The sequence below is a fragment of the Vigna unguiculata genome, chromosome 4, assembly GCF_037176805.1.
Source record: "Vigna unguiculata cultivar grain cowpea cultivar isolate G323 ecotype 2 chromosome 4, ASM3717680v1, whole genome shotgun sequence".
Taxonomy (NCBI): domain Eukaryota; kingdom Viridiplantae; phylum Streptophyta; class Magnoliopsida; order Fabales; family Fabaceae; genus Vigna; species Vigna unguiculata.
The window spans coordinates 46,709,969-46,725,415 of NC_140795.1; the positions used below are offsets into that span (position 1 = coordinate 46,709,969).

General features: G+C 35.6%; 1 long non-coding RNA gene and 1 pseudogene across 2 annotated transcripts; both read left to right on the forward strand.

Moving 5' to 3' along the window:
* The first annotated feature begins 1 nt into the window (after position 1).
* Positions 2-9,099, forward strand: LOC114182234 (TMV resistance protein N-like; annotated as a pseudogene). The gene is made up of 6 exons (XR_014994547.1): positions 2-1,105; positions 1,285-2,399; positions 2,527-2,674; positions 7,196-7,350; positions 7,454-8,260; positions 8,349-9,099. The product of XR_014994547.1 is annotated as a TMV resistance protein N-like (transcript).
* A 3,717-nt stretch (positions 9,100-12,816) lies between these two features.
* LOC114182239 (uncharacterized) lies at positions 12,817-14,569 on the forward strand. Its single transcript, XR_003604049.2, has 3 exons — positions 12,817-12,932; positions 13,048-13,120; positions 14,302-14,569. It is a non-coding gene; the product is annotated as an uncharacterized LOC114182239 (long non-coding RNA).
* Positions 14,570-15,447: the final 878 nt, after the last annotated feature.

Here is a 15,447-nt window from a genome sequence, read left to right on the forward strand (position 1 = left end):
ATATCATTAAAATTTGTAAAATATTTTTAAATATATAAAATATATTTTCAATGTAAAATGAAACAATTTAAAATGTGACATAAGTGGTTTCGAATTTAAAACAGATAAATATTTAATAAAACAAAATACACGTATAAGAAAAAAGAGAGTAATTTGAAATGCTGGAGATAGATATTTTTTAGTGTTGAGAATGTCTGTTACAGAGAGTGAAGGGCGTGTTATCTAAGTTGAAGATTCTACTTTAAATGTAGTACAGACTCTACATAACTTCATAATGCATGTAAGGACAAGGTTGATTATTTTATAAATCTTCGTGGAATGTGTCAGCGGATACTGGTTTGAATTCAGAAAGTGAGGGTGCTTTACCTTATATATTAAACTGGTGTTACACAGCATCATTCACAGTTAGTATTTTTTAGACAAAAATCTGCATGTAGAACGGCATTTGCAGGTTGACCAAAATATTTAGTAGTTTTTTAATGCACCATCAAACTTAATGCATTACTTTATTTCATGCATGGCCATAACAACGAACACAAAGCTTCCTTTGAAAGTCTACAAGTTCTGGAGACCTAACACTGCACCCACCACAATCATACTATCATAGAGTATTTTTTTTCCAAGTTCTCATGGCAATGGGATCGCGTTCCTCTTCCTTCACCTATGATGTTTTCCTCAGCTTCAGGGGGGAAGACACACGCCATAGTTTTACTGGCCATCTCTACAAAGCCCTTCGTGACAGAGGAATCTACACTTTCATTGACGATGAGGAGTAACAGAGAGGGGAGGAAATAACACCAGCACTTGTGAAGGCAATTGAGGAGTCCAGAATTGCCATCACTGTCCTCTCTATAAACTATGCTTCTTCCTCATTTTGCTTAGATGAACTTGACTACATCCTTGAGTGCTTTAACAAAAAATATATGTTGGTTTTGCCAGTTTTCTTTAAGGTAGATCCTTCTGATGTTAGAGACCAGAAAGGAAGTTATGGAGAAGCATTGGCTAAGCATGAGCAAAGGTTCAACCATAACATGGAGAAGTTGGAGAATTGGAAGAAGGCTTTGCATCAAGTAGCTAACTTCTCTGGCTTTCATTTGAAACACGGGTAACCCACCTTACCAATCTTTTACCTCAACTTTTTTTTGATTAATTTTGACTCTAACAAATATATTGATGTCGTCATTTAAAGAGAAAATAAATACTTGCTATATCCATTACAACATTGGTGTCTAGACATGGACACAAAGCTATTAGTTTTTCATCACGAATTTTTGTTTGAAACAGAGATGGATATGAACACGAGTTTATTGGAAGGATAGTTGAGTTGGTCTCCAGCAAGATTAATCACGCTGCTTTACCTGTTGCGGATTACCCAGTTGGACTAGAGTCAAAAGCACTGGCAGTAAGGAAGCTTTTGGAAGTTGGATCTGATGATTATGTCCACATGGTGGGAATCCATGGAATCGGTGGGATAGGAAAGTCAACACTTGCTTTAGCAGTTTATAATTTGATTGCTCACCATTTTGATTGTTCGTGTTTTCTTCAAAATGTGAGACAAAAATCAAACAAGCATGGGTTACAACACCTCCAAAGCATCCTTCTTCGTGAAATGCTTGGAGAGAAGGAAGCAAACTTTGCAAGCATAGAACAAGGAGCTTCAGTGATACACCACAGGCTTCAAAGAAATAAGGTTATCTTGATTCTAGATGATGTTTGACAAATACGGGCAATTGCAGGCTATTGTTGGAAGACCTGATTTGTTTGGTCCTGGGAGCAGAGTCATCATCACTACTCGGGACAAACAATTATTGTCATCTTATGGGGTTACAAAAACGTATGAGGTGAAGGTATTGAATAAGAACAATGCTCTTGACTTGCTTTCATGGAAAGCTTTTAAAACAAAAAACATTGATGCAAGTTATAAGGAGGTCTTGAATGATGTAGTGATTTATGCTTCTGGCCTTCCATTGGCTTTGGAAGTAATAGGTTCCAACTTGTTTGGAAAAACTAAAGAAGAATGGAAATCCGCCATCAAACAGTATAAAAGAATTCCTAGTAATCAAATCCTAGAGATACTTAAAGTGAGCTTTGATTATTTGGAGGAAGAAGAGAAGAGTGTTTTTCTTGATATTTGTTGCTTAAATATATATGCCTTGTCAAAGCTTGAAAATTTACTTCATGCTCATTATGGCTATTGCATGAAATATCATATTGGGGTGTTGGTTGACAAATCTCTTATAAAGTTTAGTTGCTATCGGCAAGAAACTAGAATTGCATTGCATAGCTTGATCGAGGACATGGGGAAAGAAATTGTGAGGCAAGAATCGCCAAAAGACCCAGGGAAGCGCAGTAGATTATGGTTACCAGAAGATATAATTCGAGTTTTGGAAGATGACAAGGTGAGTGAAACAAATGGATGATTTGTTTCAGATCTATACTAATCCTTTTTTTACCATAATATGTTCAAATCACAGTTGTTTTCTTGTTTAAAATGTGTTGAAGTCTTGCGTATACTTGTACTGGTAGGGAAGTAGTGAAATTGAAATCATATGTCTGGATCTTCCAAAATTTGACAAGGAAGCAGTAGTAGAACTCAATTCAAAAGCATTCAAGAAGATGGAAAACCTCAAAACACTTATTCTTAGAAATGCTAATTTTTCCAAAGGTCCCAAATGTTAGGTAAACTTAAATATGGATAGTTGGTAGTTGGAAGGTGTGTAGTTGGTAGTTGGAAGGTGGGTAGTTAGAAGTTGTTGTATTAATTGTGAGTTAGGTAGTAGTTATATTTAATGAATGTAGTTGAAGAGTAATGTCCAAAGGCCTATAAAAGGACCATGTAGTGCTTCATTTTCAAGACACAACAAAATCTGAATACAAAGAGTGTTTATCTAGAGAGACTTGTTTGTCAACAAATTGGTATCAGAGCTTGAGAGCCTGAGTGTTTGAGTGAGTTAGAGAGTTTGATCGAGATGGCCAACTTAGCTAACAGCATGCCCCTGCCGAAGTTATCAAAAGGCGTCAGCTATGATAACTGGAGCCTGCAGATGAAGGCTCTCCTTGGTTCCCAAGAAGTATGGGAGGTGGTCGAAAATGGGCACCAAGAACCAGAGGATATTGGAGAAATGACGATAGCCCAGATTGCTACGTTAAAAGCAATACGAGCAAAGGACAAAACGGCTTTGTACGTGCTGTACCGAGCTGTTGATGAGTCCGGCTTTGAGAAGATAGCAAATGCTATGTCTTCAAAAGAAGCGTGGGATATTCTGGAGAAGGCATACAAAGGGGATAACCGTGTGAAGCAAGTTCGGCTTCAAACTCTCAGAGGCGAGCTTGAAAGGATGAGGATGAAGGAAGATGAAGGGGTGAAAATGGAGAAGACGCTGCCTGCTTGCCGAGTGGTGGAGAAAATCTTGAGGTCGTTAACCGACGATTTCGAGAATATAGTTTGCGCAATAGAGGAATCAAAGGACTTGACAACACTCTCGGTGGAAGAGCTTGCTGGATCGCTTGAAGCGCATGAGCAGCGGAGAAGGAAAAAGAAGGAAGAGTCCCTTGATCAAGCACTCCAAGCAAAGGCAACCATTAGGGAGAAGAAGGTTCCTTATACTCAGAACACTCGAGGCCGAGGTGGTAGAGGCAGAGGAGGATATGAAAGAGGTCAAGAACAGGTCGGCCAACAAAATTGGCGTGGACGAGGACAAGGTGGAGGTCGAGGTGGTAGAGGCCGAGGAGGTCATTCGAACAACTCAGGAGTTGAGTGCTTCAAATGTGGTAAGTACGGTCATTTTGCTAAAGACTGCTACTCAGGAGTCAAATGTTACAATTGTGGGAAGGTTGGACATTTCGCGAAGGATTGCCGATCTGAAAGCAAGAAGGAAACGAACTTCCTTTCCGAGGATGCTGATGAAGAAGGAATATTGATGATGTCTAGGAGATCAGGTGCCGAGCTAAGTCCGAGCTGTTCTGACAACTCAGTTTGGTACCTTGATACAGGAGCAAGCAACCACATGTGTGGGGACGAGAATCTTTTTAAGGAGCTCACCAAAGTTGACACTGGACACGTATCATTTGGAGATGCATCAAAGGTGGCAGTAAAAGGTCGGGGTACAATCTGGTACCTACAAAAGAACAACCAAGTTGGAGAAATCAGAGATGTGTACTACGTACCCGATCTCAAGAGCAATATATTGAGCATGGGCCAGCTGATGGAGAAAGGCTACTCGGTTTTGATGAAAGATCGAGTACTATACTTGAAAGATAAGTCAGATCGATTGATTGCCCGTGTAGAGATGAAGAAGAACAGGATGTACAAGCTGGACTTGAAAATAGTCCAAGAGAGGTGCTTGAAACTTGATGTGAAGGATGAAGCTATGATGTGGCACTTCCGGTTTGGCCACTTGCATTTTGGTGGACTAGCCGAGTTGGTGAAAAAGGAGATGGTGCGAGGACTTCCGACTGTGGAGTTTGAAAAGAAATTTTGTGAAGAGTGCGTGCTCGGGAAGCATCCAAGGACCTCATTTTCGAGGACTGCCGAGTACCGGGCAAAGGAACAACTTAGATTAATTCACACAGACATTTGTGGACCAATTACCCCTGAATCTTTCAGTAGGAAAAGGTATTTCATTTCTTTCATAGATGATTTTTCAAGAAAAACATGGGTGTATTTTTTGAAAGAGAAATCCGAGGTGTTCCAAGTGTTTAAAAGGTTTAAAGCAATGGTTGAAAAGGAGACAGACATGCCTATCAAATCAGTTAGGTCTGACCGAGGAGGCGAGTTCATCTCATCCGAGCTCATGAAGTATTGTGAGGAGCAAGGAATAAGGAGATTTCTGACAGCACCATACTCACCCCAACAGAATGGAGTAGCTGAGAGGAAAAATCGAACCATACTTGACATGGTTCGTACAATGTTGAAAAGCAAGAACGTGCCTAAGGAGTTCTGGGCAGAAGCAGTGCAATGTGCCATCTATGTGCAAAATAGATGTCCACATGCTAAGCTGAACGAGAAAACACCGCAAGAAGTCTGGAGCGGAAGAAAGCCGAGTGTGTCTCACCTAAAAGTGTTTGGTAGCATTGCTTATGGTCATGTTCCTGCTCAACAAAGGACCAAACTTGAAGATCGGAGCAAGAAGTACGTGTTTATTGGGTACGATGAAAAAACCAAGGCGTATAGGTTGTTCAACCCAATAACAAAGAAGGTGATTATGAGCCGAGATGTTCAAGTTGATGAAGAGAGCGAGTGGAAGTGGAACAACTCGGAGAAGGAGTTTAGAAGCTTGGAAGTAGATACACCACCAGCTGTGAGAGATCATGAGACTTCTGATGAAGAAGATGAACCTCTACAGCCTAGAGCGCGAAGCTTGCAAGACAGATACAACTCGACTGACGAAGTACATGTTGTATGTTTCTTGGCAGATTCGGAAGACTTGAGCTTTGAAGAGGCCGTGCAGGAGGAGAAGTGGCAAAATGCAATGAATGAAGAGATCGGAGCAATCGAACGCAACAACACGTGGGAGCTAACCGATTTGCCCAAAGGAGCTCGGCCTATTGGCGTAAAGTGGGTGTACAAGAAGAAAACAAACGCTGAAGGAGAAGTTGAGCGATACAAAGCTCGACTCGTAGTGAAGGGGTACAAGCAAAAGGAAGGAATAGACTATGATGAAGTATTCGCTCCAGTGACGAGGATGGAAACAATCAGGTTGTTGATTTCCTTAGCAGCTCAACACAGATGGACAATCTTGCAGATGGATGTGAAGTCAGCATTTCTGAATGGAGTCTTAGAGGAGGAAGTATATGTTGAACAGCCACTTGGATACATGCGAAGAGGCGAAGAGAAGAAAGTGTTGAGATTGAAAAAGGCACTTTATGGCCTGAAGCAAGCTCCACGAGCATGGAATGAAAGAATCGACACTTACTTCAAGAAGAATGGGTATGAGCAGTGCCCTTATGAACATGCTCTTTACATAAAGAAGAAAGGAGAAGATGTGATGTTCATTGCCCTCTATGTCGATGATCTTATCTTCACAGGGAATAATGCTGAGCTAATTGAAGCATTTAAAGAAGTGATGAAGAAGGAGTTCGAGATGACCGACTTAGGTCTTATGAAGTATTTCCTTGGTTTGGAAGTCATTCAAGGGAAGGACGGTATCTTTGTGTCGCAGGAAATGTATGCTGAGGAGGTCTTAAAGAAGTTCAAGATGACAAGTTGCAACCCGGTTTCCACCCCTATGGAACCTGGCACAAAACTTTCTAAGTATGCAGATGGAGACCGAGTTGATGCGAGCAAATACCGAAGTCTGATTGGAAGTCTCAGGTATCTTACAAATACCAGACCAGATTTAATGCTGAGTGTTGGAATAGCAAGTCGGTATATGGAGGAACCAAGGTATACTCATTGGAAGGCCCTAAAGAGAATTCTAAGGTATGTGAGAGGAACTGTATCATTTGGTCTGATGTATACCAGGACAGATGATTACCGACTAGTCGGCTACTCAGACAGTGATTGGTGTGGAGATGTTGATGACCGGAAAAGCACGTCTGGATATGTATTCTTCATGGGGAGCACGGCGTTCACCTGGCTTTCAAAGAAACAACCCATTGTAACACTGTCAACATGTGAAGCAGAGTACGTTGCAGCATCCTGGAGTGTCTGCCATGCAGTTTGGCTTAGAAACCTTCTAAGTAAACTGGAATTGAAGCAAGAAAAGGGGACTGTGATCCGAGTTGATAACAAGTCGGCCATTGAATTGGCAAAGAACCCGGTCAATCATGAGAGAAGCAAGCACATTGATGTTCGATTTCACTTCATCCGAGAACAAGTGAAAGAAGGAAATGTAGAGTTGGAGCACGTTGAAAGTCGTGCACAAGCTGCAGATATGTTTACAAAGCCGCTGCCATCCTCTCTGTTTGAGAACAACAAGATGATACTTGGAATGAAGGACAAGAAGAGCATTTAAGTTTATGGGGGGATTTTGTTAGGTAAACTTAAATATGGATAGTTGGTAGTTGGAAGGTGTGTAGTTGGTAGTTGGAAGGTGGGTAGTTAGAAGTTGTTGTATTAATTGTGAGTTAGGTAGTAGTTATATTTAATGAATGTAGTTGAAGAGTAATGTCCAAAGGCCTATAAAAGGACCATGTAGTGCTTCATTTTCAAGACACAACAAAATCTGAATACAAAGAGTGTTTATCTAGAGAGACTTGTTTGTCAACACCAAATACCTTCCAAATAGTTTGAGGGTGTTGGAATGGTGGGGATATCCTTCACATTGCTTACCATCTGATTTTCATCCCAAAAAACTTGTCATATGCAAGTTACCCCGTAGCTCCATTTCAACCCTTGAGTTATCAAAGGCAAGTTTAAATAGTATATTTTCCTTTGTCATTTAATTTAATACATTCACTTTATGACAATTCATTTCGTTCTTCCTTTTCTTTCCTTTTTTTTTTTTTGCAGAATTTCGTGAATCTTAGGGTATTAAATTTTGATCAGTGCAAATGTTTAACAGAAATACCTGACATGTCTGTTCTCCAAAATTTGGAAGAACTTTCATTTGAAGATTGTGTGAATCTAATTACAGTTCACAACTCAGTTGGTTTACTGGATAAACTTAAGACATTGAGTGCTAATGGATGCCGAAAGCTTAAGACTTTTCCACCTATCAAGTTGACCTCTCTTGAAAAACTGGAACTTTCACATTGTTCCATTCTTGAGAGTTTTCCAGAAATATTAATGAAGATGGAAAACATAAGGGAACTTCATTTGGGTTACTCCCTCATAACAGAGTTGCCACTTTCATTTCAAAATCTTACGGGGCTTCGAACATTGGACATGTTTTATTTAAATAGTGCAATTGTTAAGGTGCCCAGTAGCATTATCATGATGCCAGAACTGACTGATATCTTCGTCTGTGGATTGAAAGGGTTGCAATGGCTAAAACAGGAAGAGGGTGAAGAGCAAATGGGGCCAGTAGTATTACCTTCAAAGGTAGAATGGCTCAGTGTCTTAAGTTGCAATCTCAATGATGATTTCTTTTCGATAGATTTCACAAGATTTGCTCTTGTGAAGGAATTAGCGCTACATGAGAATAATTTCACCATCCTTCCTGAATGTCTGAAACAATGCCAATTTTTATGGTATCTTAACGTGAGTGGTTGCAAGCATCTTCAGGAAATTAGAGGCATTCCACCAAACTTAAGACATTTCTTTGCAAAAAAATGTATATCCTTGGCTTCCTCGAGTAAACGCATGCTCCTAAATCAGGTTTTGTCATGTTTGATATGTACTTGATTTAAAAATACATAGTATACTTAACTTTGGTAAACTTATGAATATTTTATATAACCAACAGGGACTGCATGAGGCTAGAAGCACTGTGTTTTGTCTGCCAGGAGCTGGGATTCCAAAGTGGTTCAATCACTGGAACCGGGGAACTTCAATTTCTTTCTGGTTTCGTAATAAGTTCCCTGACAAAGTTCTATGCGTTCTTGTTGCACCTATCCAAGACAATTTTTTTCGTTCCAGGGTTTTCATCAATGGCAAAGAATACACCGGCTATAGTCACCATCACTTGACAGGGAAGCATCATGTATATCTTTTTGATATGCGAGAGTTAAGATTCAGCAATAGCCCGTATGAGGAGCCTTTTGAAAGTGAATGGAACCATGCAAAGGTTACATTTCCACGGGGTAAATATACCTCTATTAACCATGCAAAAATCGGAATCCACGTAGTCAAACAGGAAAATAGAATGGAGGATGTTACATTCACCGATCCTTGCAGCAAGACAAAATCAGATGTTGATGATATCAACAGTTCTGACTCACAATCTACCAGTTGCTAAAGAGCATAGGTTTGTGGACATGGAACTTTCATAGACGGTAATGATCTTCAAGTTATGGTAACGTCTATTAAGTTAGATTTGTATAATATTGTGAAGTTGTATTCAAATTCAATGGTGGCACAATTAGTGAAAGTTAAATTATGTTGTGGCTTGCAATATCATACTAACCGATTTTCGTTACCCTTATTCTTGTGATATGTGTAAATCGAACAAAAGAAAAGAAGTATTACAAATATTTTTGTTCTTGAAGAATACATAATAGGAATTCAATTTGGAGTTTTATTAGTGATAACAGAATAACTTAACTTACCCGGCTAATGTACATCGACACATGACTATACCTGTTTAAACATAAACAACATAATTAATTCATCTCAAATCCCAAAGTTTTGTGCATTTCTTATAAGCACTTCCAAATTCTCTTCCAGCCTTATAGTTTCAATTTCATTCATCACAACATCTTTGCCCATACAATTTCTCATAATAATTCTTAGTCAAAATCAATCAACACCACACTAGTTCATTAACAGGTATCTAACTAAGGTTCAATTCAACACAATTCCAAATTTTCCATCTTCCACGTATCTTTTAACTCAAAATAAGCTTAACAAATTAAATTGATTTCCCTTGGTTTAGATCTTGTCCTCTTCAAAATAAAATTCTCCAAAACTCTAAAAAGGCAAGTCCTAACTTGCTCTTGAAAATTTTTATTGAAATAGAATAAATTACTACAAATCTTAACTAACCAAGATATATATCTATTCACCTCGGATCTCACATGTATTCACATCTTGTATGTAATAAAAGTCACACATTAAATAAAAATGAATAAAATGGATAATATATAAATAGAAACACTCATAAACCAATTGTCTTACATTGTTTTTGTTTCCATAGACATGCTTTTATGCCAATGAAAGCGATTGAATGTCTCGTTTGTTTCCACGTATGTGTGAGTGTCCTAACTTGTGTGCATTTACACAAAAGCTCAATTAGAAAAGAATCGAGATCGATTCTTATAAAATAATTGATTATCTAGTTCTTATATATATATATATATATATATATATATATATATATATATATATATATATATATATATATATATATATATATATATAATAATCGATTTTATAATTATTATATAATATAAAAAATAATACACTAACAACATTTTATTTTAAATTATTTTTTAAACATAAGAGTAAAATTGTAGTCCTACAATATTATTATATCAAAACAATCACCTCACTTTCAAACTATCTTCTCATTTTTTTCATATCTCACTATGTTTTTCTTAATCCAAACAAGCTCACTTTCACCTCTCTTTACTCTCAAATTCACTAATTCAAACAAGCTTAAGGTGTTAAGTTGAAAATGATGACCTAACAAGTAGGGATGGCAACGGGGCGGGGAGGGGACGAGTTTCGCTATCCCATACCCATCCCCGCATAAAAAATTCATCCCCATCCCCATACCCAAACCCAACGGGTATCAAACTTTTTTCCCATCCCCATCCCCACCGGGTAACGGGTATAATCTCGTACCCATACCCGTACCCGTGTTCTAACTACTTCAATATTAATTTTTATAAAAGAAAAAAATTACGGTAAAGAAAACATAATATTATGAAATATTCAATATTAGGAGGATTTTCTTCGTTGCCAAATACCTTAAAATAAATTATAATTGTTTACATTTTATATTAGAATACCAAATAAAATTTCATGTGAACCAAAACATTTATTAAATTTGCAAACTACAACATTGATGAACTTAGTTGATAAAATTAAAAAGTATTTCAAAAAAATATAAAAGGAAAACAAATATTCAAATTAAAATATATTTTAAATGTTTGTTTACTTCAATTTTTTAAATTCTAATGAATCTCTTTTTTATACACTAATAAAAGTTATAATATATCACTTGATCAAAATGATACAAAGAACAAATAATAAACATAATAATAAAAGGAAAACAAATATTCAGATTAAAATATATTTTAAATGTTTTTTACTTCAATTTTTTAAATTATAATGAATCTCTTTTTATACACTAATAAAAGTTATAATACATCACTTGATCAAAATGACACAAAGAACAAATAATAAACATAATAATAAAATTTTGACATAGATTTTGTATCTTTTGAACTTCAATATATGTTGGATAGTGACAAAAAAATATTCATAGCAATTACATTAAATTTTTATATTGTAGTAAATAAAAGTTATTTATACAATTAAAGTGAAAAAAATTACAATATGATTAATAGTGAGTTATAAAATAACAAATAATTAGATATAATATATCGAAATATTATTCTACATAATGAAAATAAGCAATAAATAAAAATATTAAAAAACTAACAAATGTGTGTTTTAGAAATAATTTGAGAGACTATCGAAAGAAATCGCACAAAGAAAATCAAATGAATAATTAAGGTATGATAAAATGAAAAATACCTTAAAGAACTAATTATTAAATTATGTTTGAAGTGGTTAAAATTAAATAGAAATATCATTAGTGACCAAAAAATTTGTCATTAAATTACAAATAAATTAGTAATTAAATTGGTCACTAAATCAAGTATCGATTCGATCATTGAATCGGTCACTAATTTAGTCATTGATTCAGACAATAAATCAACTACTACCACCAATGACGAAAAATAGTGACTGATATGGGTTACTGACTAAATTAGTCACCATTTTATGTTTTTCTTGTAGTGAATTATCATATATTATTCCTAAATATCATTATATATATATATATATATATATATATATATATATAATTTTAACCATTTCAAACAGAATTTAAAGTGAAAAAATTACATTATGATTAATAATGAGTTATAAAATAAAAAATAATTAGATAGAATATATCGAAATATTATTCTACATGATGAAAATAAAAACAATAAATAAAAATATTAAAAAACTAACAAATGTGTGTTTTAGAAATAATTTGAGAGACTATCGAAAAAAATCAAATCAAATGTATAACTAAGGTATGATAAGACGAAAAATATCTTAGAGAATTAAGAAAACTTTTCAAATATCAACATATATACTTAATGGTTGAAAAATAACGAAAATTATTTTAATGAAACAAAAGAGTTCTTCAAATTAAACAAAAATTAATAATAATAATAACTAAATAATTTTTTTTATATTACCTTAAATTAAGAGTATAAACATTCTCATGTGAAAGGAAAATTTATAATAAATAAAAATATTAAAAAATAATATAAATATTCAAATGTGAGGCATAATTTTTTTTTAATTAACATACATCATTTTAATATAATTACATAAAGGTTATGATAAGATAAAAAATATATTGGAGATGAGAATGAGTTTCATGACAAATGAAATAATTAAAAGAAATAAAAGATAGAAAAAAAAAAATATATATATATATATATATATATATATATATATATATATATATATATATATATATATATATATATATATAGGGGTTACTTGATTAATTGTGAATATTTTAATAATTTAAACGAGAATGGAGATATGACGGGGACGGGTATTATGGCGGGTATATGTACATCCCTATACCCATCCCCATACCCAACTGAAAAAGTCGGGGATTCCCCATACCCATACCCATACCCAGTCAATGCGGGGATTCTCCGTCAAAACGGGGACGGGTTCGGGCAATACCCACAGGGACGGGTTTATTTGCCATCTCTACTAACAAGCAATTTACGAAGCAAAAAAGGATCCATATGGAAAGAATACATGTTTTAAATAAAGAGATTAAATTTTACAATAAATGAAAAATTAAATAATTTAAAACTTGTTATGATCTTTTCCAAAATACAAATTCATTCTCTATTTTGTAAACCCCATTTCCTTTCAGCTTTATAAGAGATTGGGCCTAGCCTTCCGTGGGTCTAAGGCCAGCCCAGTAAAGGGACCCAATACCCCTTTCTAGCCCCTAACCCCCTTCATTCTGCTTCATTTTCAAAAACCAGTTTCCTGTTCCCTTTCCTTTTCTCTAGTAAGAGCTCTGCTAGGGTACAATGAACCTCCCACTTCGAGCTAGCTAAGTTTGATCTGCTTCCAAGTAAGTTAAACCTTAGGGTTTCTTGATCTTTTCCTCTCTTACATTGTTTGGGTATGTGGGTTTGATTAGGGTTTAACCTTACACCCTCGTTTTGTCCTTGGTATTTCTGTTTCAGCTCACTACTTTCGTTCTTAGAGCTGTGGTGCCCTTTAGTTGCAGACCTGTTGCGTTTGCTAGCGTCTAAAAAGGTAAAGGAAGCTAAGTTTCTCGTCTTTTTGTTGTATGTGCTTGTTTTCACTCTTGTTTCATGCATAAAATGCTTGGAAAATGCTTGGAAAATGCTTGTGCCCGTGTGAGATTGAACTATAATTTTTGGTTGGATTGGTTCTGGTGTTACATGCATGGAACAGTGGGGAGAACTTATATTCTCGCCCAAGCGAGCTCGTCTCGCCTAGGCGAGAATAGCATAAGCTCGCCCAGATTTCTGCTTGAGCACTCGCTCAGGCGAGAGACTGCGTTTTTGAGCGACAAGCCAACTCGCTTAGATGAGAAGGCCTCGCCTAAGCAAAAGCTCGCGAAATCTTCCAGGACCCTCTGTTGCAGTCTCGCCTAAGCGCGAGCCTGTCGCTTGAGCGAGACAACTTCTCTCGTCTAAGCGAGGGCTCCTAGCTTGAGCGAGAACTGGCGTAGGAGTGCGTTGTTCTCTGATATGCTTTGGTTTGGGTGATTGTTTGTATGAACTATTCTCTTTAAAGCTTAAAGTATGTGAGTATGCATGAATTGCTTCGCTCTATGAACTGCAATTGGTATGTTAGCATGAGTAATACATGGATTTTATTTGGTTGGTTGAGAACTTGCATGAGAATTGGATGTTTGAGATAAAAGTGATGGTCATGGTATGAGAAACATGAAATTGGTGTGAGATAGGCGTAATTCCATAAGTCTCGTGGGGAGATCTCATGGTGGTGTGTAGTGTATATAATTAAGATAAGGATTCAAGTAAGGATCGCATCCCGAAATTCTAAAGGATCAGTTAGTCTCACATAGAGCAAACTGATTCTAGTTGTGAGAGTAGCGGGAGGCCCTAGTCTTTGGCAGGATAATGGCTTTAGATGCTTGAAGACTAACCTTGTGTGTGGTAGGGTGAAACCCATTACAATGGCTCTGCAGAGCAGTAGAAGCCACCACAAGCGCAAGCTTCCAGTGAATCCGATCTTATTATATGTATCTAAATAATTGAGTCATAGTGTCCTGCTTGTTTGCTATAACATGAATTTGTGCCTACTTTGTTGCATGCTTGAGAACTATTTTAAGCATTTGTTTGGTATAATATGTTAAAATTTATTTTGCACTAGCTTACCCTTTCATTTTTGTGTATGTTCTTGTCTTGCCTTCTCTTTTGCGATGATCACCTTATTGGTGGAAGCAGATGGGGAAATATTGAAGGTAGACCTGATGGTGGCAGCGGTGCAGTTTATATGGCCTATTGTATGTGGCTCTTAGGAGCAGTTTTAAGGCCCTGGTGCCTTTGTAATTCCGTGCTTTAGGAGCAACCCTTTTGTAAACTGTTAAACCTCCTTGAGATTATGTTCTCCTCATGTCATCTTTGGTGTGCCTTAGCATTTTTTTTAAGCACTTTCTTGGATGACTGTACTAGTGGATCCTCAGCTCATTTGATTACTCTTTTATTATTATAATTATGCGATGTTTTTATTTAGTAAATTTAATCTATTTAAATGGGATGTTAAACATTTAATTTAACTTCTTTCTCTTAAGAATAATAAATTGGTCTTACATGCTTGAGTAACCAAATGAGGTTTTCTTGTAAATTTTTAAAGGAATTTCCATGGTTTAACCTCTTGAATGTTCCTTTTAGGGTTGAATATGTCTTCTATAGTGTTTTTTTTATCAGCAATATAATAAATAGATTAATAAAGAGGACATTTTGGATGTCATGTCGCGTATTCAAAGTCAAAAATACATATTTAGAAAAAAAAATTGTAGTACCAAATACTTTTATGAATTGATATGTTCTCATAAATTGTATACTACATTCCTTACAAGATTTCAAATATTTTGCACATTTATCCCAAAGTATGTTTTTCCATTACAATATAAACATCTTTCTCTCCCGTGGATGTTGTTGTCCACTGTTTTCGATGTTCCTTCTGTTTTGGAGTTTCACCTTCTTCTTAGTTATCCAAGAATATGTATTCAATGATATCTCTTTCTCCGCATAAAGATTAAACAAGAAAAAAACTAATCAAGTCACTACCTAAATAGAGATGTAAAATGTGTTCAATTCCAATGAATTTTAACGCTACAAGAAAATATCTAAATAAAAATAAATTTGAGATAAAAAATAATTAGTTATTATAGTAATCAATTTAGATACCAATCTATAAACTAAAAATTATTGGTATAAAAAATAGTCTTTATTATATACTAGCGTGCACACAGTCGCTGTTGCACCTGTGTGTACACATTTTTTAAATATACATAATATTATATTAGTAGGTGATGATAATGTACTGTTATTAAGTTAATATATAAAATAAAATTATATTTATTAATA